Source organism: Malaclemys terrapin, chromosome 1, assembly GCF_027887155.1.
Source record: "Malaclemys terrapin pileata isolate rMalTer1 chromosome 1, rMalTer1.hap1, whole genome shotgun sequence".
NCBI lineage: Eukaryota > Metazoa > Chordata > Testudines > Emydidae > Malaclemys > Malaclemys terrapin.
This window is the reverse complement of record NC_071505.1, coordinates 65,160,203-65,185,336: the sequence shown is the minus strand read 5'-3', so window position 1 is coordinate 65,185,336 and position 25,134 is coordinate 65,160,203. Positions and strand designations below refer to the sequence as shown.

General features: G+C 43.5%; 1 long non-coding RNA gene across 2 annotated transcripts; it reads right to left on the bottom strand.

Annotated features, from left to right (window-relative positions):
* Positions 1 to 3,490: 3,490 nt before the first annotated feature.
* Positions 3,491 to 7,221, bottom strand: LOC128836168 (uncharacterized). 2 transcript variants are annotated; one of them, XR_008444742.1, is made up of 3 exons: positions 5,026 to 7,221; positions 4,616 to 4,682; positions 3,491 to 3,917 (listed from the first exon to the last, which is right to left on the bottom strand). It is a non-coding gene; the product is annotated as an uncharacterized LOC128836168 (long non-coding RNA). The 2 variants fall into 2 exon arrangements; XR_008444743.1 differs by having other exon boundaries at positions 4,616 to 4,679.
* Positions 7,222 to 25,134: the final 17,913 nt, after the last annotated feature.

Genomic DNA, 25,134 nt, shown 5'->3' with positions numbered 1-25,134 from the left:
TCAAAGGCAAAGTAGAGTGTCAAGGCTGTATCCCCACTTTGAACTTTAGGGTACAAATGTGGGGGCCTGCATGAAAACTTCTAAGCTTAACTACCAGCTTAGTTCCGGTCCGCTGCCACCATTCCCAAATGGATTCCCTTCCCTGGGACGCCTTGAGAAACCTTTCACCAATTCCCTGGTGAATACAGATCCAAACCCCTTGGATCTTAAAACAAGGAGAAATTAACCATCCCCCCCTTCTTTCTCCCACCAACTCCTGGTGAATACAGATCCAACCCCCTTGGATCTAAAACAAGGAAAAAATCAATCAGGTTCTTAAAAAGAAGGCTTTTAATTAAAGAAAAAGGTAAAAATCATCTCTGTAAAATCAGTATGGAGAATAACTTTACAGGGTAATCAAACTTAAAGAGCTCAGAGGACCTCCCTCTAGCCTCAGGTTCAAAGTATAGCAAACAAAGATAAACACTCTAGTAAAAGGTACATTTACAAGTTGAGAAAACAAAGTAAAACTAAGACGCCTTGCCTGACTTTTTACTTACAAGTTTGAAATATGAGAGACTAGTTTAGAAAGATGGGGAGAACCTGGATTGATGTCTGGTCCCTCTCAGTCCCAAGAGCGAACGAACTCCCAAACAAAGAGCACAAACAAAAGCCTTCCCCTCCACCCCCCAAGATTTGAAAGTATCTTGTCCCCTTATTGGTCCTTTGGGTCAGGTGTCAGCCAGGTTACCCGAGCTTCTTAACCCTTTATAGGTAAAAGGATTTTGGAGTCTCTGGCCAGGAGGGATTTTATAGTACTGTACACAGGAGAACTGTTACCCTTCCCTTTATAGTTATGACATAGAGGTTAAAGAGCAGTTCTTGGCCCAAGAGGCAATGCCCCCTCACCCCAGCTGGGCATGCTCCCAGTGGAGGGAGCATTCAAAGAGGAGCAGCAGCTTGGCTTAGTGTCAGCTGACTTAGGAGAGCGGTTGTGTGCAGCAGTCTCTTGCTGGGGAGCCGCCGTGACTGCAAGCCACTAGGGTCAAGCCTCCTAGTTGTACCGCAGGAAGCCAGCTGACCACTGGAACCGAAAGGGACAACTTGCTGTTGCCAGCAGAGGAACTGCTGGAGATGGAGCAGAAGAGACACAAAAGAAACTCCACATGTCCAACCCTGGGGATGATGCTGGAGTGACCCAGGGAACGCGCTTAGGGGTATTGGGACCTGAACCCTGTGTCAACATTCCTTCTTTTGAAGGCCCTGGGTTGGAAACCAGTGGAGTAGGGCAGGCCTGGGATCCCCTAACCTCCCCATGCTTGCCATGAGGCAACTCTATCCTGATAGTGCTGCTAGGCAAAGCGGCTCCTTGGACTCTCGCCAGCAGGCATTATGCCCCAGAATATCACCATTAGGCGGTACTGCTGGCTCAGGGCTCCCAACCAACCCCAACAAGATTATTTTATGTCAGTGAAAAGGGGGAGGGGAGGAAGAGAGGAGAGGATCTTCAGAGATGAAACAAGCTGTTCATTCCTTTCTACCCTAGAAATTACTATACATTAATTTATAATCTCTGTGCAATTAGAAGGCCTAAAGACTCACTTTTTATTTTAAATGAAAGCCAAAATTCTCCTTCCTGGATCTGAAAAACCACCTGCTTTTAATGAAGGGATCCCACAAGCCCCTGCAGACCCCCTCCTGCTCATCACAACTGCATTGTATAAGTTGTCAAGAGGGAAACAGGAGGTTTGGGCAGGAGAAAACTGGAGGGATGGGCAGCTGGGTGCTTTTTGCAGCTCGGGCAGTAGCAGGTTGGAAACGTGGGGTAAGGAAATAGGCTGGAGGTTTTTATTAAAATGATCCTCATTAAAATAATTTACAATGTTAACACTTTAAATATCATCTAAAGGCTTTATCATTAACATCCCATTGAGAACAATGGAGACATTCACACCTCTCAGAGCTATGGTTTCTGGTTGTGTGCAGATTCCGGAAGACCCCACTGAACTGATTCCCACTGAGCATACTTTTAAAGTATTTTTACTCCCATGAAACCTAGAAAGGGGGTTGTTAGTTTTTTTGTTTGTTTTTCTTGGGCATTTCTCTAATTATGGAGCAAGATCAGGATCTAGTATTTTCAACACATCCTTCCCTGTGATTTATTATGATCTGTGGTTGCCCTTTCATTTTAGAGCAGAACAAAATGAAATATATGAAATAATTTACCAGTTCAGAAAACCAGAAATGTTTTAGTTTATCAGCACAGGATATTCTGGGAGCAGAAAGTGCACTTTACCAACAGATATTAACACAAAATTATATCTTGTCATCAAACCAAGTTTTAAAAAGTGTATTAGTGACACCTACTGGCATGAAAATTTTGTCTTTGCATATTCGCATGTACCAGCTAGAGATATTGATACATTAATGTCTGATTGTTCTAATGATAATCCTTGTTGTGGTAAAATTTGAACAAAAATTATCAATACTGCAAGCAAATGTTACGGGGAAAATCTGTACACATTAGCATGGGGCTGACAGCAATAATATGGCATTTTGGCATCAGCAGCAGCACAGGAAGTTTTGAAGGGATATTTTAACTTCTCCTAAGTAGTAAAGCTTGTAGGATACAGGCCCGGATATACCACATCATGCTGAAATATCCTTTTCAAACTGAAAGGTCTTGTTGTAACAGAATATTCAGGTTTACACAATTTCAGAACTACTTCAAAAGTGTGTGGAATAGAACTAAAGAATTCAGAGAGATGTTGATGAATTTGACTGTCATTTAAGAACAAAATTTTTTTAAAAAGGAGAGAAGGCAGGGAAGATATTCTGGGCCAGATTTTCCGGTGCATCAGAACTGCACTTGTCACAGCAGAGAAGAGGAGGGAGCCATCAGACAGTGATTACAGCTCCCTGATTTCTCTTGCCTGTTATGCCCCAGCTCAAGTGGAGAGCTAAATGTCAGATGGTAACAGTCTCCAAGGGAACATCTGCTAGCTGGGGTTTGCAGGAGTGCTGGGTGTCCCTCTCCTCTCCCACTCACCTCAGTGGATGACTCGTGCTTCAATACCTGGTTAAACTGGGACCAGCGGGTGTGTTTGTCATGTGGCCAGTGTAAGAGGTACAGTGTTGTTAACTATTCATTTCTTTGCTTTTAAGTGCTTGGGTTGTGTGAATCATATGATGAGTGACATGAGTGTATTTGCTTAACAACCTTAACAGATTTTTTTAAACCCATGTGTGTGTTTTTGGAATATAATTATATATAACACATTACAATTCCCCACCATATTTTTACAAACTATGATACTCAAGAGAGAAAACATGTAGGTCTCCCAATGACATGATTCTCTCACATTCTTTATTTCATAGTGCCAGGGCCAGTTCTTCAAAGGGCCCAAGTTCATAATCTCAGATTCAGTTTCTCTTGTATATTAACCAATAATCACAAAAATTATGTGCAAAGTAAGTAATTTTATTGATTGTAATGAATGTGAGCTCTCAAGCAAGATGACACAATACTACTAATTAGCACAACAAAATAGTAGCAGGATCTCATAAAGGAAAAACAGATCTGACTTATCTGGATGTGTATATATAATATAGAGGTAATCATATATCTTTTGAACTTTGTATAACACAAAATAAGTTACCTTAGCTCGTTACATGGAAAGATCCACAGTCTTACCAGCAAGGAGTAAAATATTTGCATTTCACCAGTCAGGTGCCCTGCAAACCTTTCTCCTGAGTTTGTTTTATTTTGAACATGATTAATTGTAAAAGGGAAGAAGCAGAGGGAACATTTTGCTCTATGTGAAAAGCTGCTTATTTGCAAGGGAACCAAGCTGGTATAAATCCCAACATTTTACAGCTTGCAGCCCTTGATCCACCGGGAGACATCTCATCCTCCCCAGTACTTTTTCCACACCACCCTGTGAGAGTTAAAAATCATGTTAATTGATTGTGGCAAGTTCATCAATCAGTGCAGAGCCCCCCCCCCCCGAAAAAAACCCACCTGAAATTTATGTACTTTTAACTCTTCTGCAGAGAGACAAGCTAATATGACAAGTAATTTGCTACTGGTCCAATCCTGGCACAGCGCCTGCCTACTCTGCATGGGCCAGCTGGATCCTGGAGCTATGCATGCCTGAATAAATCCCGAGTCTGCCAATACTTCCTAAAAGGTTGCCAGATGGTTGCCAAAGGCCCACTTACGAGCTGCTACTCCTGCCACAGAGGGTTGGTGTACCAATTGGTGTATCTTCTGTACCATTTGTGCCACTGCTCTCTACTGGATGGAATCAAATTTACTCAGTTTTGTGCCAGAAGCTCTATCTTGCTAAATAGAACTCCTGCACATTCCCTTTTAGCTCCAGCTGGAGGGGGCTAAGGTGATGCAAGTTCTATCCCCACTGCCACAATGAATTATCAAGTGGCCCTGCTGTGTTGCACAGACATAATCTTGAAGCTCTTGGTAGTTATGGATTTGTTACATTGGTGTTTGAACTGGGATTTGAACTCCTGGGAACCTCAGATGATCAAGAAATACATTTCTCTAAGTAGTCTCCTCCTAAGTTTACACATACAAGTATGTCACTGTTACTAGTTCTTGTAATAGTTTTAAACTTACCATGCACTCATGCCATTGGAAGCGCGAACAATTCTCTTTGCACAGTTTACACTCGCTGTAATGTCTGCTGTCAGTAAGGTTAAAAAAGAAATACAGTAGTAAATATAGTGGGAGGAAAAAAATCAACATTTTCCTCTTCATTTTTTTGAATCAGTCATCTTAAAACTGATAAATAATAATAAAAACTAATTTCTGTATTAATCAATCACATTTATTACTGTGGCATCTAAGGACCAACCAAGAATGGGGCCTGTGGTGTTAGGCCCTGTGCAAGCACAGAGTAGCAGATAGTCCTTGTTTTGAAGAGCTTACAATATAATAGAGAGACAGATGCACCGTGGGAGAAAGGGATGTAACACACAAACAGAGTGAACAATGTGATGGTGTCAAGTAGATTACTTTGCACCTACCACGACACTGGATTCCACATGCATTCTTGGCTCTTGGAGTCTTGCCATCATTGCACCAACAGCGGCTGTTGATTTGAAAAATCCCATAGTCAGTGCTTCTGGAAGGTTAGCTATAATGCGTGGCACCTGTGTTAAAGTCGCTCTCGTATCTTGCTGTGCACACCCTTGTGAAGGTTCCGTTTTAAAAAAATAACCACACACAGATTGATGTATTTTCTCTGCTGATAAAAACTCCTCATAGCTTGATATTTTACAGAAATATGGATCTAAACACCCCTATCACCTGTTTGTAGATTATGCAAATGATTTAATACAAAGTACACACAGCCAGCTTTTCTTCCTTTTATTCTTATGAGAGTCACAATCCTTATTAAATATGAAGTGTAAGAAAAATCATTCTATATATAAAACTTTTGATTGTCATCTGAACACTGCAGGGGGCCTACATCTTTGAAGGAAACACCAGTGTTTTGGGGTAAAATGCTACAGAGACAAACACCTTTCTAAAGAAAATATTATTAACATGCAAATCAAAACCAATAAATATTACTAAGGAAAGACATGGGGAAACATAATCATTTCTCTGGCAGGGAATGACTCTGCGTGTAATGAACTCATAAAATGCAGTTAAGTGAGATGGAACATTTCTTTCCTGCTGTTTCCAACAGGGGGAGGATCAATGGTGAAAGACCTACTGTAAAGAGGGCTCCAGGTAGCCATTGGCATTTTAATACTGCCTTGTCCATTCCTGTTGAAAATAAGTCTAAACCACGGCACCTGCTGAAATTTTATCTACGCTAGTGCCGTCACCTTTGTTTCCATAGATGGCGCTGCATAAGTACTAGCAATGATGGTAAACTTTAACCAGAGCACCCTTATTCTTTCCTCATTTACAGCAAGTGGATCTGAATTAGTCAGGTTAGAAGGAAGGAGTCTTTGATTTGAGATATTCAGGGCTGCATAAACATCATGTGTGTTTAACTCTCTGGATTGTGGCTCAGAACACAGGTAAACCTTAAAAACAAACTGGTTGAATAATAATTTCCTATCACTGCTAACAAATGAAGAAAGGCCCTCACCCTTCTCTCGCCGGTGGGGCCCACTCGTCTTATGTGCTCTTCTATGAGTCCTGATTCCCCCTCTCTTCCTCACTTCTAAACTGCCCCATCCCTTACTCTCCATCCAGGCTCTCCAAGGATCCCTCTCCCTCAGCCCATCGTCTCGAATTTAATCACATAAGCTTGAATTGGGGGTTTTGAGATGCTGCTGGTGATCCTCCCACCCAGGCCTTGTGCTGTGCTCTGCATCCCAAGTCCAGCACTGTCTCCCTGCTCAGCTACAGTGAGGCTCAAAGAGCAGAGCGTGAGGGGTGCAAACATCAAACGTGGAATTGTACAAAGGCTATAACTAGGAATAATGCGATGGAATTGGGGGAAGGTCTCTCAGACTGGTGTCAGGAAAAGGTTTCTGACAGTGCAAGCTGTTTAACTGTGGGAGGGTTTCAGGGAAGAAGTGATATTCCCATTGCTTGGGACATTTTAAACAAGACTGAGCACAGCTGTAGGCAATACACTGCAGGGAACCAGCCTGTGCCAAGGACAGATTAGAGATGGAAAAACCTCCTAGGTTATCTAATGTCTAGGATTAATTCAATGGGTATATCACCTGCCTACCCTCTGAATCACATGGACATCTCCTCCAAGGAAGCAGACTTACAGTGTCCCAGGCTGTAGCCTCAGTATCCATCCAGCCTAAGCCTTTTCATTGCTTTTGCCCGCTCACACCTTTCGTAGATCTTCCCATGAGCAGCCACAGGCAGGAGGAAAAGCCCCCAAGATTAGCAAAACCTTCATGCTGGCAGCGTAGCAAACCCAGGCTCCTACCACTGAGACTAAAAGGAAAGAGAGACATTGGTGAGACTGTAATCTCCTCTCCTCCACTTGAAGTCTCCACTTCCTGAGCAAAGTGGAAACAGGCCACGAGCAGCCTGGACATTTCTCAGTACTCTTGGGGTCACTGCCCAGAGGTTAAAATCGCTTAGCCATGGGGAACTGACTAGCTCACTCACCTGGTGTTTTATTGCTAGATCCCTGCTACAATTCTGACTCAGGACATACAGGCCAAATGTGGTTACCATCTGATGGCTGCTACAGTGGCTTATAAGGAGCTAATGATCTGAGACCAGTACCTGTTGCACATTCATCCATATCCCGTGCACAAATCCCACCATCATGACTGACCCACTCTTTGCAGTCTTGACAGAGGTAAAGGTTTTAATTAGCATGAGAATTAAACCATGCTCTCACCCTGGAAAGGTGGTTTTTCTACTCCAGGGGCGAAGCTCCTTGTAGCGGTGAGAGCAAGCTTGCAATGCCACAATCTACCTATTTCATTCTTATATGATGTCTGTCATCATGTGGTGTCTAAGGTCTCTCCAAATTATGAAGGGTGCAAAATTCTCTCTCGCTGCTCCATTGTATTTGTTTTGGTGCTGGGACTGTCGGAAGGCTAGTTTGAAGTGAGTTTTGTAGTTAGTCCTGAAGCTTAGCCAGCATCTGTCCTGCGGGACTTACCCACATTGTTGGAGTCACTCTAAGGCAGTGGTCCCCAACGCGGTGCCCGCGGGCGCATCTATGTGCGCCCGCCTACTGACAAGGGAGCGCCCTGGACAAGCAGCCGCCAAAAAGTGGCAACATCAAGAAGCGCTGCTGACGCTGCTTCTCGGTGGCATTTCGGCGGCTAGTCGTCAGGCGCTCGCCACACTGAAAGGTTGGGGACCACTGCTCTAAGGCATTTTATAAAGGAAATGCATAGCTGCTTAACTCTGACTGCCTTTTGTAATTCAGGGTTAGTGTATGGAGTTCATGGCAAAACCAATAGGCAAGAGCCAACATAATCTGCATGTTTCTAAAGATCCTGTTACCTTCAAAATGTTTTGTTTCATTGGCTTTGCATGACAAACTACAAATACTTCGATAGCTGTGTTAAAAGGTTCTCTCACAGCAGAATTTACAAATGCCACAGTGAACTATGTATTTGGAGCTGCAGTGTGGTCTAGTGGACAGAGGACTGGATTGAGATCCAGGAGATCTACATTCTAGTTCAAACTCCTCCAGGGGGCTGCAGGATGACTTTGGGCAAGTTACTTCACCCCGCCTCAGTTTCCCCATACACAGAAAGGGCATATTTATACTTACCTCTTTTGTGAACTACAGATGACATGCTCTGTATAATTGCTAGGTATTATTATTCTGATCAAGTGCTATTTTGTGACTTACAGTAATACGTCTCACTAATGACTGGCTTTCTACACCCTAAGGGAATAGTTTATAATATATCATTTTCTCCAGTGGTGGGAGAATACCTTTATTACATGGATGTGTGCTAAATTTTAGGGCACTAACACCCTTTACACTGATACCAACAGGGCCTGCACATCACATCTAAAATCCCTATAGTACTTTGGAGACTCTGATTAAATTTAAAAAAAATGTGAATGGGAATTTTGTCTGTATAAATACTACAGGCTCAGCCCCTCAGATTTCTGTTTCTGTAACACTATAGAATGACAATAGCCACTCTGCAGTTAATGTTGTCACTCTAATTCTATTACAAACCTGATTTAGGCCACTCCAGCCTGAATACTCAACCACAGGAATATCAGCTTCAAAACTGAGAAAATAGGTCTGAGGGAAGATTTTATTTAAAAACCTGAAATGAATTGGACACCATAAAAGCAGAAGTTCAGAAAAAAACATTATTCGGAGGAGGGTGTATATATATTTGTCACTCTGTAGTAAAAAAATTTGGAGATCACATTTAGGTTACTGAGTACATCATGTACTAGCCTAAAGTCCAGAGCTGAATCTAGTTTGGGCACCTTAACTTTGATTTTCTACCCTTTCCAGTGTATGAGTCTCCCTGAATTTCCTGAGTTTATCTATTTCTTTTGGCTAGTGACAAGGTGCTTGTAGGGATTTATTGCACTGGAGTTGCTGATATGTACAGTCACCATTAACTTCACCTCAACAACATTTTTCCCCCTGGAATAATCCTTCCAAATGAGGGGATTATGGACTGTGACGAGATGTAAAATCCCAACACCTAAAACTAAAACTAAATTCAAATGGACTAGAGCTTCCTTCACTTAGGGTTTGTTCTTTATTATTATGAAAGCAAGGATGGACCAGTGGTTAGGGCTTCCCCATTCTGCCACAGATTTCCTCTGTCATTTAGTCTCTGTGTGCTTTCGTTCCGTACCTCATGGAGGTGACATGCAGTGTTCACACATTTCGATGATGGGAGCCATTTAATGCCATAGATAGATTGTATGTGGTGTGGGTCTCACTTTCCACATAACAAATACAGCTAAGATGCTCCAGTCTTAGCCTCCAGGCCTAGATTTGTACCTTACTATGCATGCAATTTATAGATGATAGGAAAACAAAACCCACCCCAGAACAGTACTGTATTGTTTTTCATCTTAAATCAGGAGAATTGTGAAAATACAGGCAGGGAAGTGAACAGCGCTATGAAGAAATCCCTCTTGGGAAATCCAAAATTAGTATTTCTGACTCCCTGTAAAAATGTGTGGTTTTCTGTTACTGAAAGAAACACGTACATTATTTTGTTTCCTCATTCATCTATCAACAGTTTGATTTTAACAGAGCACTGCAGAAGTTTGCCAAGCTGGGTGTAAAAATATATGTCTCTAGTCCCATTTGTGCCAATGTAATATCAGGTCCAATACTGTCTCCAGTACAGCTTATTCCTGGGTGGAGAGAGGACAGGATCCTTCAAGCCATTTTTGGACCCACAAGATCTTTCCTTTCACATTTTCCCCTCTACCTACTATTCTAAAAACTCGGGAGTCCTATGCCCAGAACCTTTAGGTGCTTAACTCCTATTGATATCTATGGGGCCTCTCCCCAGAGGCCATCAGCACCAGTGGAGCCAAAGGGATTACTGGTACAAGATGCTTCCCCGTTCCTCAAGTCTCTGTCAGTGGGGACTAAGTGCATGTTCTGCACAGCATTGCTATCCAGTGCTATTCCTTTCCCAAGTTGGCTGAAACGCTGAAGACCAAGGGCTAGATCCTCAGCTGGAACATATCAGTGACTTCAATGGAGCTACACCAATTTACATTTGCTGATGATCTGGCCCAAAGTTGAAGAGTTCTTTTCCATACACTATATGGCCAGACAGGAGAGCCCTGAACAATGTCATTCAGGAATTCCTAACTTCATGAAGTATGAAAAATGTCAACCATGGCAATTTAGTGAAGATAATACCCCAAATCTGTTGTTTTAAATGTTGATTTGGGGGGGGTATTTATAATATGACCTTTGAGTCTTTGTACGTGATAGACATTTATATAGTGTTTTTCTCCAAAAAGCCAAAGCAGCAGACTAGCTATAAAACTGTGTAATCAGAGAACGCTGCATCCATCGCTGAATGCAGCTAACGCTGGCACTGAAAACCTTTAAACACTGTACAGCAGCACAACGGTGAAGAATTCTGTGTCCATTGCGAGTTCAAGCTGAACATAGATAGCCAGAATGGAATCACCCCCACTGCGATCAGTCTGGAGTATAAACCATTACCGCTAACTCTTCCTAGGTCTTCAGAAGTAGGGCCATGCTTCCAATATTTTAACGATGGGCTCCCTCAAAAGTGTGCCATTCCCTGGGTAAACACCCTCCCCATGCCCCCAAACATAAAAGTTCAATTCTACACCCTTTCCCCCAACAAACAATCCTCATCGACACAAAACTCCACCACCCCCCTTTTCCTGGCAAACCACCTCTTGATTCACTACTGTTTTCCCCACCCGCCATTTCACAGAAGGCTCCTTGAGGTGGTTCCCCTACCTGGCAGCTCTTCCTGACAGAAGTAGCAACGATGCAGGTGGCTGTCCTGTGGCCTCTGATGGCAGCAATTCTGGTAGGTAGGGGTGATGTCCTGCAGCCTGTCCCTTCTGTGTTGATGGCTGGTTGAGAATTGAGTCCCCTTTGTTTCTTAAAGTAGATGGCTCTTCTCTGACATGGGGGGTGGGAGTGGGTCTCCAGTGGCTGATTGGGGTCAGAAAGGGGGTATCTCCTGCCTGTGATGGGAGTCAGATTAGAGAGTGGATGTTCTTTGTGTGGTGATGGAAGCTCCAGGCCCTTCCCATACCAGCTCTTCCTATTCTGAGCTGGGGCTGGGAAGGCAGGCATCAGGGGAGAGGAGAGGGTTTCTAGATTCCCATGCTGTGCAGCTGCACTAGTTTACCTCCCACCCTGGTGTACCAGGGAGTGGCCAGCAAGGATTGGGGGATGTGAGGATTTAGCAAAATGCTGGAGGATGTAGGAGGGGGAATTCCCCTGAGCAGCGTTCACACCAGGCATTTGGGTGTGGCTAGCGCAGGGTAAATAAAGGATTTGTTTGTTTTGTTGCTAATTTTGAAAAGTGGAAAAAAGTTGGTTTGGGGTCAGACAGAAAATGAAAATTTCCAGCAAACTGAAAAGTAAAGCAGAATTCATTTTTGATCAAACAAAATGTTTTGTTTGACTTCAACCCTTTTAAAATGTTCTTGATTTTTTTAGATAAAATTAAAAGAATTTTTGAAACAAAAAGTCATTGCAAGCCAAAAAATCAAAGTTGCCTTTTGAAAATGAGACATTTGGAGTCTGAGATTTTGTTTGTTTGTATTTATTCAAAATGAACAATCTGGAGCTTCCTGAGTGAGTATCATCAATCAGCTGGCTTGCTCCTAGTTTTAAAGGCAGCAAAACATTTTAACAAGCAGCTGTATCGTTCTGGAGGAGGACCAGAGAAATAAATGCCCTCCCAGGTCACTGAGTTAGCTTCATTATGAGCACACCAGCCAGGATGATGTAAATATTTTGGGAAGAATTAATAAGATGACTATTCAGGTACACCCCATCCATCCACCCACTTATACTTTATTTATTCTTTCGCGTCAGTAAAATGCGTGTATGGGGGGCAGGAGAGGATCTTCAGAGATGAACCAAGCTGTTTATTCCTTTCTACCCTAGCACTTACTGTCATCAATTTATAGTGTCCAGGTTATCTGTGCAATAAGAAGGCCTAAAGACTCACTTTTTATTTTAAACAAAAGCCAAAATTCTCCTTCCTGGACCTGAAAAGCCACCTGCTTTTAACAAAGGGCTCCCACAAGCCCCTGCAGAACCCCTCCTGCTCATCACAACTGCATTGTAGAAATTGTCAAGAGGGAAACAGGAGGCTTGGGCAGGAAAGAACTGGAGGGATGGGCAGCTGGGTGCTTTTTGCAGCTCGGGCAGTAGCAGGTTGGAAACGTGGAGTAAGGAAACAGGCTGGATGTTTCTATTAAAATGATCCTCATTAAAATAATTTACAATGTTAACACTTTAAATGTCATCTTCAGAATTAACATCCTATTGAGAACAATGGAGATGTTCACACCCCTCGGAGCTATTGTTTCTGGTTATGTGCAGATTCCAGAAGGCACCACTGACCTGATTCCCACTGAGCATACTTTTCAGGTATTTTTACTGCCATGAAAGCTAGAAAGGGGGTTATTAGTTTTTTTGGTTGTTTTTTTTTGGTTGTTTTCTGAAAGATCAGGATTTTGACGCATGGTTCTGCAGCAAGGTGTGGATTAGAAATAATAAGTATGGCTATAGCCAAACAGACAAAAAAGCATAAATGACCCCTGAAGAAACAGGCTAATCTCCTCTGTCACCTTGAGTTTTCTGTAGAGTTCTACCAAATATCGAACTCAAAAATTAATAATACCTGAAATATCTTTTTTCAAGCTAAACTGCAGCTTCTATATACATGAAACGTGTTAATGTCAAGAATGTGAATTTCTCCAAGTGTTTGCTAGGCACTTTTTTTTCCCCTTAAGTGGATTGGTTGGCAATAGTCAGATGGTATTTCTTCAGCTACCCCTTGTATGGATCAGAGCCATTTCAATTCACATTTCTCTGGAAGGAGACTGCATTTCATTTCTCTCTCTGAAATAGTCAGAGAATAATCAGTGCCTATTAGTCTCCCATGTTTTGAGAATCTAGATTGTAATTTCATGGCCTGGGAGCGGCTTTTTCCTCCTCAGCAGTTGAGATTCTAAAGAAGCCTCATATTATAGGCACAGACGCTCTCTGTATGGCCCTGGGGCTACTGCCCTGTAGAATTTTCACACTTCTTTTTCTACTATTGGTGACTCACATTCATTATGATGTCCAACTGGGGAGAGGGGGGAGAGATGACCTCCTGAAAAGGTCTCTCTTGATCTGATGTGGCATGAAAAACATTCCTCATAACAGGAAGAAAGTGAAGAGCAGCAAGGACAATTCTACATTCCCAAAAGAAGAATGTGCCTCTGTCTGAGCACTATCACCAAAGGACCATAGCTAGAAGGCTTGGCCTAGGGGGGCTATAGGATTAATTCCTCAGCATTGGCTCCCTTCCAGTGTGGCCATTCCACATCCAGACCTCAGAGTGTGGCTGCCCACAGATATAGGTGTAATTCACCAAATTTAATAGGAAGACCAAGCATCTGGGCAGCTCTCCGAACCAGAAAGTGGAGCTGGTGGTGCACATAAAAGATGATGCTTTCCTTCAAATTGGGAAAGAAGGATTCTTGTGACATGTTAATTCATCTGAACATAAATAAGCTCACCCCCCTAGGGCAATCATGATAGACCGGTGCACACCAATAAGAAGTAGCAACCAAACATTGGTCCCCATGAAAAGACTACAGGTGGACACTACACCATACTCCAGGGCAAAAGCTGCATTAGTGCAAGTATGGCTACTGCTCTGATGGCCCAACTGAAGGAGCAGCAGCATCACACCAAACTGCTGCTGCAGCTGTGGTTCCATTCTCCCCTACAATTTTCACTGATATCTGAGTCTGCCACGGATGGCATTTGCTGGGAAAGTGCTGCTCTGTGCTCTGGCTTGCCTAATCTAAATAACATCATGCTCACCCCACACCTCCCTTTTGCTTAGTGCCAAAAATGTTGCCACTCAGCTACCGGGTGATCTCATTTATTGACTGAAAGGATGTAAGAAAGAACAATTCATCTCACAATGGTCACAAGAACCTACTGAGACACCATTAAGAATCTATATGGGAGCGAACCCACTTTGGTCAGCTTTGTGGAGGATGGTCAGCCCCAGGGGGAACTGCGGCAGCATTCAGTAGAATGTCTTAATGGGAACATGCCATTTCAGAATAACCACAGTAACCGAGTAAATCTGTTGCGTGAACTGAGTGGCAGGTAAATTCCTCAGCCACCCCGGATCCATAGGCTATTCTTGAACCACAGGGTCAATGTGGTGTATTACAGCAGGTTTGTCCATAGACCCTGTTTTGCAGACACCGGGACAATCCTAGCTTCTCTGGCAACGGAGGGATCCTCTGGCAGCAGAACTGATGCAGTTCAACTGCATGGGAAGAAAGGGGATTTGAGGGGTGCACTTCATGCACAGTGCAAAGCCCTGCTCTGCAGGGATAGGACCCCAGAATCTACTGTCATGTGGATCATACCATCCTCCCCACAACAGGGACAAGGAGAATATAAAGGCAGGGAAGGCTCCTGCAGTCATTGAGCAGCAGAGAGGGGAGAATTTCTCCCCACAATTGCCTGTGCATATTGCATGGCCTGGCTACTCCAGGTAGGCACAGGAATGTAAGACTTCCGTTAAAAAGTGCACCACTTCTCCTTGCAGTTCCTCATGCACAGCTGTGAGTGAAGGGGGCTTCATGCATGCTTCAGTGCATGGATCAGTCATTTCCCCAAACTTTTGCAAAATAAGTATTAAATTCGAGACAGCTCAGCTTCTCCTTTGGCCCCACAGTAAAGCGATCACGTCCATCCCCTTCTACCATCAGCACGCTACCTTAGAGAGAAAGGCCATGTCACAGCCACATTATCGCGTTGCTGCGGGGTGAGGGTGTGGGGAGAAGATTGGTGAGAGAGACTCCATTTTTTTTTTGGAACTACTCACAAATCTTTGATAATTAGGAGACACAATGCACGAAATGGATGTATTGGTAGGTTTGAAGGCTACCTCCAGTGTGAAAACTCCTGGTAAAAGCTGTTGAAATGTGGTATTTGAACCACGCATGTTCAGTGCAGGCTGGGATTAAAAATGACAAGATCACAAGAAAAGCGACAGACCACTCAGCAATAAGTGTCAGGGACTGATGGAGATACTAGCATTGGGCTGATGAAAAGAGAGAGAGAAAAAAGGACTCTATAGAGAAACAAGGCCGTAATTAAATGGAACTTCTGCATAATGAGACTGAAAAGTGCTGCTGGCACGTTGCAGCAGGATGTGATTCTGTAACCACTACGGACCAGATTGTGTCTCATATGCACAGCTCCATGATGGGCGGTGGGACAGAGCAGCACTGCACCAGGGAGAATGACAAGGGGCGTGTGGCCTCAAGGGCTGCCAACCCTCCAGGATTGTCCTGGAATCGCCAGGAATTAAAGATTAATCTTTAATTAAAGATAATGTCATGTGATGAAACCTCCAGGAATTCATCCAACCAAAGTTGGCAATCCTATTGGCCTCCCTGACATGCCGGGGGAATATGCGCCCCACTCCACAGGCAGGATTAGCTCTTTCTGCAGCTGGGCAAATTAGTTTATCAGCAGGCAGGGGGGAAGGTCAGGAGAAAACAGGCCAATGGACTTGTTTCCTCTGAGCTTCTTCTGGGCTGCTGCACATGATCTCCCACCCTTGTACCGCAGTTAGGCACAGTCCAGCCCCTAGCAGCTGATTTATTAGAAACACTAAGATCTGCAAATAGTCTGAGTGAATTCATCCATCTACATTTACTTGTAAAATGCCAAAACCAAGGCCCTCAGCCTTGATTTGAATGATCAAATAGGCCTTTCTGTGTATAAAGCAAGTATGAGGTACAAACAGGCAAGTGGCTTGGTATTATGTGTTTGATTTAACGGCATAGTGTAAATAACATGCCCAACGACTCCCAGGGGAGAGCAGTAGATATATATGGAACAGGAAGCACACAGGTCTCTGTTAAGCAGTTCAGCTGTTCAGTTACTAATACCTTGTCATCACAAAGGGCAATTCTCCTGGACAAGGCTACTCTGCTCAGTGTACAAGTAGGAACATGGGAGTGGCTCTGTTTGTTTGTTGTCCAATACACTCTTTGTTTGCTGTGACCCAAGGTAATCACGAAACAGGCAAATCCTACCTTGAGACAGGGACTGCAGTGGGGAAAGAGGGTTATTTTTAAAGCTCTGTACTCTTAAAGGGAATTTTGAATATGAAAGGCTTATTTCTAGGGAAAAGTAAATATTGAGAGGTCAATTATGCACTATCCAGCGAGGGGTGGTGAACTACAGATCGATTATTAAAAGCTACTGTATTGTGTTTGCTACACAGTGACTGAATGTTTGTTTGCGTCATAGCATGGCCCTTGAGAGCTAGAATAATTGTTTCTTGCTCTGGCAGTCCTCCTTGTGGTTAGGAGCTCCCTGTAACAGAGACAGACAGAGGCTGAAATGTTCTACACCTAAGGAGGCAATATCCACCCCAACCCTACACTAGTTGGGTTCTGATGGTCAGGAGTTGGCCTATCACTCTGTTGCCTCTTTGCTTACAAATAGGAAAACTGAAGACTGTGGGTTTCAGAATTATTTTTACATTAACTCAAGCATACTTGTTTAATGGGAGGTAATTGGACTTTTTTTAAATAAAGGAGGAAGATTTTAATTCATTTGTGTGGGGGGATTATGACTAATTTCCCACATGTTGGTCTTGCATGATGAGCTCCATGTGGGCAGACCCCTGCATAGCTCACTGCAGGATCAGGGCCACAGAAAGAGAACCAATCGGAACAGGCCCAGAGGCCTCTCAAAGCAAGGCTTAGACACAGCTAGAGATATCACAAGTATGGCTCCAGACAGTACTGAACTTCAGGCTGCCAGCTTTCCTGATAGGCTGTGATACATTTTAGCAGATTATTACTTTAATTAGGGATGGGGGGGACTGTTTGTTTTGGTGCCATGCCACTTGTCTCTCTTTAAATAAAGCGATTTTACCTAAGCCTTGCCTGGCTCTTCAATGAGGTATCGGAGCCGCTCACAAATACTAAGCCAAACTGGTTAATAGTATTAGGACCATAAATGCTGAATTAAATCAACCTGGAAGTAACTCGGTTTTATTTTCAGATTCATTTAGAATAAAAAGCATAATTAGTTTTCCAAAAAAGAACAGGAGTACTTGTGGCACCTTAGAGACTAACAAATTTATTAGAGCATAAGCTTTCGTGGACTACAGCCCACTTCTTCGGATGCATATAGAATGGAACATATAATGAGGAGATATATATACACACATACAGAGAGCATAAACAGGTGGGAGTTGTCTTACCAACTCTGAGAGGCCAATTAATTAAGAGAAAAAAAAAAAAAAAAACTTTTGAAGTGATAATCAAGCTAGCCGAGTACAGACAGTGTGATAAGAAGTGTGAGAGTACTTACAAGGGGAGATAGTCAACGTTTGTAATGGCTCAGCCATTCCCAGTCCTTATTCAAACCGGAGTTGATTGTGTCTAGTTTGCATATCAATTCTAGCTCTGCAGTCTCTCACAGACACATGCAGTCTCTCGTACAGACACATGCCTAGAACCCCGACCAGGGGTATTCTATTTGCTACCCAAGATCCATAAACCTGGATATCCTGGACGCCCCATCATCTCAGGCATTGGCACCCTAACATCAGGCTTGTCTGGTTATGTAGACTCTGTCCTAAGACCCTACGCTACCAGCACTCCCAGCTATCTTCGAGACACCACTGACTTCCTGAGGAAACTACAATCCATCGGTGATCTTCCAGAAAACACCATCCTGGCCACTATGGACGTAGAAGCCCTCTACACCAATATTCCACACAAAGATGGACTACAAGCTATCAGGAACAGTATCCCTGATAATGTCACAGCTAACCTGGTGGCTGAACTTTGTGATTTTGTCCTCACCCACAACTATTTCACATTTGGGGACAATATATACCTTCAAGTCAGCGGCACTGCTATGGGTACCCGCATGGCCCCACAATATGCCAACATTTTTATGGCTGACTTAGAACAACGCTTCCTTAGCTCTCGTCCCCTAACGCCCCTACTCTACTTGCGCTACATTGATGACATCTTCATCATCTGGACCCATGGAAAAGAAGCCCTTGAGGAATTTCACCATGATTTTAATAATTTCCATCCCACCATCAACCTCAGCCTAGATCAATCCACACAAGCGGTCCATTTCCTGGACACTACTGTGCTAATAAGCAATGGTCACATCAATACCACCCTATACCGGAAACCTACTGACCGCTACACTTACCTACATGCCTCCAGCTTCCATCCAGGACACACCACACGATCCATTGTCTACAGCCAAGCTCTAAGATATAACCGCATTTGCTCCAATCCCTCGGATAGAGACAAGCACCTACAAGATCTCTATCAAGCATTCTTAAAACTACAATACCCACCTGCTGAAGTGAAAAAACAGATTGACAGAGCCAGGCGAGTACCCAGAAGTCACCTCCTACAAGACAGGCCCAACAAAGAAAATAACAGAACACCACTAGCTGTCACCTTCAGCCCCCAACTAAAACCTCTCCAGCGCATCATCAGAGATCTACAACCTATCCTGAAAGATGATCCTTTACTCTCACAGATCTTGGGAGACAGACCTGTCCTCGCTTACAGACAACCCCCCAACCTAAAGCAAATACTCACCAGCAACCACACATCACTGAACAAAACCACTAACCCAGGAACCTATCCTTGTAACAAACCCCGATGCCAACTCTGTCCACATATCTATTCAAGTGACATCATCATAGGACCTAATCACATCAGCCATACCATCAGGGGCTCGTTCACCTGCACATCTACCAATGTGATATATGCCATCATGTGCCAGCAATGCCCCTCTGCCATGTACATTGGCCAAACCGGACAGTCTCTACGCAAAAGAATTAATGGACACAAATCTGACATCAGGAATCAAAATACTCAAAAACCAGTGGGAGAACACTTTAACCTGTCTGGTCATTCAGTGACAGACCTGCGGGTGGCTATATTACAACAGAAAAACTTCAAAAACAGACTCCAAAGAGAGACTGCAGAGCTAGAATTGATATGCAAACTAGACACAATCAACTCCGGTTTGAATAAGGACTGGGAATGGCTGAGCCATTACAAACGTTGACTATCTCCCCTTGTAAGTACTCTCACACTTCTTATCACACTGTCTGTACTCGGCTAGCTTGATTATCACTTCAAAAGTTTTTTGTTTTTTTTTTCTCTTAATTAATTGGCCTCTCAGAGTTGGTAAGACAACTCCCACCTGTTTATGCTCTCTGTATGTGTGTATATATATCTCCTCATTATATGTTCCATTCTATATGCATCCGAAGAAGTGGGCTGTAGTCCACGAAAGCTTATGCTCTAATAAATTTGTTAGTCTCTAAGGTGCCACAAGTACTCCTGTTCTTCTTTTTGCGGATACAGACTAACACGGCTGTTACTCTGAAATTAGTTTTCCAAGTAACTTCATTCAATGGGGCCAGTTGTTAAAAGTAGAGGCTCATACTGGGGATCAGTCATACACAATCTGATTTTCTCTGGTCTCCAAAATACAGTACAATTATTGCCAATCCCTGGAAGGAGAAGATAGAACTTTGTTCATAGAGAAAATTGGTGTCGATGGGAGATTCCATTTATTTTTATGCCAATAATAAGACATTTGCCTTCTTATCCTTTCATGCAAGGATAAGCATTTCAAAGCACTTTTAAAAACATTAGTTCACACGTTATTTCCAAAAGTTTATTCTAAGACACTAAGTTGGCTGTTTTGACTTGAGCACCCTTTTTGTTACCTCTACAGTACATGCTTTTGAAATGAATGGGTAGCTGTCAACTCCGGTGTTGTAAAGATTCCAGGAAGAACGATTTACAAAGGTGAGACTGCGGTTTTAATTACGTACAGGCACCAATTAGCCTGCTGAGGTGGGAGTCTGAGACTTGTACAGCTTGACCCATGAATGGTCCCTATTTTATCCCCCTTTCTGCAGAGTGAAGAGCTGTAACACATTCAGCTAGAGCCACACATTTAAGTAAAGCACAGTCTGAAATTTGTAAAGGGTGATGGTGGCTAGTTCTGTTTCGGTCACTAGTAAGCAGATGGTTAAACAAAGAAAGGGGATGCCTCATGTTCTAAGCATCGAGTTTGAAATATATAGACTCTCTGGAACCATGAATATGTATCCTTAAAGGGCCAACTCTTTCAGACAGAAGTACTGTCTCCTCTACACACGTCTACCAATCCCATATCACCTTCTGTAAAAGTAAGTGTTTGCCACAGTAGCCTTAGCCAAAAATTTCATTTCCTGCTGTCTATACAGTTCTGTACCTTGGAAAGCGTATTTCAGTGATGCTTGTTTGTATCTAATCTGCACATCATTACAGCATGAAAGATATTATAAACATACTCTCAAACATTATGCAGATAAATCTGAAAAAGCACAGTGCTCAAAAGGTGACAGCTGCTTTTTACAATGTAGACTAAGAAATAAGAACTTTGTATGATATATGAAGGCATGAAAAGGTTTAGCTTGTATTTGTTTGGGTTTTCTAAGGAGCGTGGGAAGGAGAGAGAGGAGGTGACTGTCAGGTTGACGTCTTAAAACTGGGATAGATCATGAGTACCACGGCCACGTCTCCACTATGGGCACTACAGCGGTAGAGTTACAGCACTGCAGCTATGCCACCATAGTGCCTTAGAGTAGGCGCTTCCTACAGCAAGAAATGGGATTGTTCCACTGCTATAGGTAATCCACATCCACAAGTCACAGTAGCTAGGTCAATGGAAGAATTCTTTAGTTGACCTAGCGATATCTAAATCGGCTTAACTACAACACTCAGGGCGGTGAATTTCTCATACCTCTGAGCTATGTCAACCTAATTTTTAAGTATAGACCAGGTCCCAAGCCTGGTTTTTGCTGGAGTAGCTCTTGGGACCTTACAGATAGGTGTCAAATGTGTAACAATGACAACATTTCTCCAAAACACTGACAGGTGTTAAAAATTTCAAAGAGTCCAATTAAAAATCCCTTCCCTCTCAGCGCTCAACTTTAACTCTCTTCTGACGCCACATTTTCACTTGTCTCATCAATATAATGGCTTTTAAAGCAGAAAAGACTTGACTTTAAGTGTAAAAATACAGGTTTTCAAAAAATCATATAGGTCTCCTTTCTACATAATAAAAACCCAAGAAAAATGAGGGGAATGCATTAGAGGAAAAGGGGGCACAAGTTCAATGCTCCCCCTCTGCAACTCTCAGTGATCTTAATTCTATAAAAGCAAGTGTCAATTTCCGTGTAGAGCTATTTGTTCTTTAAAAGCAAACTTTTAGCCACTAGATGGCAGCAGGAGGTTGTTAGTTAAAATAGTTTGAAAGCGTGTGGGATATTTGGACTGCATTTTTTTTTATTATTATTATTATTATTATGAAGAATATGAGGGGATTATCTTTGTTACAAAAATGACCTGGTGCTTAGCGTGGCAGAACCACTGCTGAACAGAGAGACAGATTTGGAAATAGTGCTGCACATGGTTTGACCTTGTCTATAGTTGCTGCTAAATAATCCTCAGCATAGGTTCAGCTACACCCATTGTTAACATCCATCATTTGCCATGGGTCATTCTCTGTAAAGTAGACAAACCCTGTTGATGGGGAGCTTCTCTCTTCCAAGTTCCCCCAATTTGAGTTTCCCTTTGAGCAGATGCAGAAGTGCAAGACATGCAATGAATGCAGTCTGAAGGGAAGCAGTAGGGAATGTAGTGTTTTTCTGTGACTTACTCAGAAGTGATGAACAGGACCAGCAAAAAAAATGGCAGCAAGTTCCCATCAATGGGTGAAGGGAAGAACTATGTTTGGAAACAGTCTTCAACTATTTTTTAGCTTTACTCCAACAGCAGCAGAGAGTTTCTGTAAGTGTAGTGGAAAAAACGTCTTTGGGCAGATTCTGGAGGTCTAGGTGTGCTCACCCTTTGCTGCACCAATATAAACACACCTGTTTAATGGAGCTTTTTTTTTCTAATCTGGCACACACCATGCTGTGTATAAGCAGGAGGTAGGGGGAATTTCTATGGCTCAGTGCCAGCTCCAACTCAACCTGATCAAAACAGAGCTCAATTTTCCTCCTCAGCCCTCCACTCTTCCTCCCTAAACCATCCGCCTCGTCTCTCAGGTTTACATTCTGTGCCTTCTCTGACAACTCCTCACCACCCCTCCAGGCTGTCATTAAATCATGACACTTCTCCCCATTTTGGACATCTGACTTTTCCTTTCCATCCCAACAGTCAAAACTTGTTCCCAATCTGATCTCCCACCTCAGGTATTCTTACCACCCCTCTGTTGCCACTCTGATACCTTTATCACCGATACCATCCCTCCAAGCTGTCCAAAGTGTCTCAGCCAAAATTATCTTCCCCCAGTGAGTATTGTTCTGTGTCTGTTTCCCACACGGTTAACACTCCTCGGCAGACTTGTCCCAGCAGCTGATTCTTGTACAGCACAGAACACAACACGAGTTCCTAAAAAATAATAATAAAAATCCCCCAGCTATGTTTTCAGGTAACTTCTATGTAGCCAAAATATATGTGAGAAATAAACAATTTATCATGCTGTGCAAATGCCTTAGAAAATGTAAGACCCATCTACTTTTTCAATAGCAAAGTTTGGATGGACGATTGAGAGCTTTTGCAAAGCCAAGCTGATTCATAGATTTTTAAGGACAAAAGGGGACCATTGTGATAGTGCAGTGTGCCTTCTTGCAGAACATAGGCCATTGGACTTTCTTATATAATTCCTGCATCAGGTCCAATAGTTGTGCTTGCACTAAAGCATCTCTCTAAATGTTTTTTTTTTTTTTTAATCTTGATTTAAAAATTTCCAGTGGTCTGCCAGAAACCACATCTTCATTTACCTTGCAAGAAACAATGTGAATTGCAGACCTCACTTGAGTTGTGTGCTCTAGACACAGGGCTGGATTCATTTTGTAAGAGCAGGGGTCCTGGTGAGTGTCCATGCTCTCATCCTTTTTAATCATTTCAACCAGAGATCAACCCAATTTGGGGTCCTTGATTAATTTTCCACTTTTCTTCCCTTTTGCAGACTGAGGCCTTTGCCCTCTGCAGTTTCCCTGTGTCCTGTGGAGTGGAGAAGTCCAAACCGCAATACTGCTTCAAACACCGCATGTTCCCTTCTGATATCAACAGCCCTGAGAGGCTCTGCGGGGAGGTAGACAGAGGAACACAAGTATTCTTCCCCACACCTCCATGGAGCAGCTGGGAGACTGAGTGACACCACCTAGAAAAAAATTAAGCCTCATATGCATCAGAGGGTGCAGGTAAGGGAACTTCCGATAAAAACCAGGGCCTGCTTCTATGAAGTGGGTTTTGAGGCTCCCTTTGACTTCCCTGCACCGCTCTTCCAGTGATAAGAGAGGCAGGATAGCAGCTCTGGAAGAGGGAGCTCAAAGTGGTTTCATTGAAGCTGACCCTGAGGTCATCAGGAGGAGGAGGGATGATTTTGCCTCTGCACACACGCTACCAGAGGATTTGTTGAGGGGCCCACTGCTCTTATATTTGTGTTAGAAAACAGAGTGACAGGTCATCTCCACAAGACCATATACATTGCAATATTGGTAGATGGTTCATCTACTCCGGCTTTCTGTCTTCAACAGTAGCCAGCTTCTGACAGCCATTGCTGCTAAGAGAACTACTAAAGCAGGGTAAGGGAGTTTTCTCACTTTAAAAGGAAGTAGAGTCCCATCATCCGTCTTGAAGCCCTCCGTTTCTGCACTGAGTCCCCTCTTTTTCTAGAAAAGTGAATAGAGGATTAGATAGGTACATAAAGGGCTAAATAACTTGAGTAAAAAAAAAATAGACGCCTTGCCCTTTGTGTAAAGTGAACGTTCTGCTAGCACAGAGGTGGGCAAACTACGACCCGCAGGCCACATCCGGCGGGGCTGGGAGCTCCTGGGGCAGCACCACTGCAGAGCCCGGCCTGACCCAGTGCTCTGTGCTGCGCAGTGCGTGGCTGTAGTGCCACCAGCCACCGGTGCTCCAGGCAGCGCGGTAAGGGGGCAGCAAGCAGGGGGGTTGGATAGCGGGCAGGGGAGTTCGGGGGGATGGTCAGGGGGCGGGAAACAGGGGAGTTGAATGGGGGCAGGGGTCTGGGAGGGTAGTCAGGAAGGGGGGGGTGGATGGGCCAGCAGGGGGGCAGTCAGGTGACAGGGAAAATGGGTGGTTGGATGGGGCAGGGGTCGGGGGGCGGCGCCAGTCATGAAGGGGGAGGGTTGGACGGGGCGGCAGGGGGCAGTTGGGGAGGGGTCCCGGGGGCAGTCGGGACAGGGAGTGGGGGAGACCATCAGGGGACAAGAAGCGTGGGTGCGTGACTGTGTGTGGCGGGGGCAGGCCACGCCCCCCTCCCCTAACCGGTCCTCCATATAATTACCAAAACCCAATGCGGCCCTGAGGCCAAAAAGTTTGCCAGCCCCTGTGCTAGCAGTTGTGAGAAAGCCTTGTTGTAAAAACTGGACCTGGAAGGTAATTGATAAGAGAAAAAGCCTTGTAGAAAGGGAGCCCAGTTGTAAATCTTGTCTATTCCAGGCCTAAGAAAAGGGTCCAGTCTTAAACTTCCCCAAACTGATTCTTAGCTATCGGCAATGACAACACTTGTTTGTTAAAAGGTATAAAAGTGTACACTCTGAAAGAGTTCATTACTAGTACCTGCTTCACCAACCTGGAGCCAGCCAACATGGGTTTGAGCACCCCGGGGTCTAATCCTCTTATGGGTGTAGTAACTGTTTATTATTTAAGCTTTTCGACATATTTAGCACAACTGTATACCATTCAGCCTTTAGATTACATAAAGGAATGTATGGTTAAATTGGTGTAGTGATAATACCTAGTAATAATTCTAACTGTGAGATTCAGTACAGAAATGTAAAAGTTAAATTTCTTCATGTCCAGCAAAGCTTTAATTCTATCAGGAAACAAGG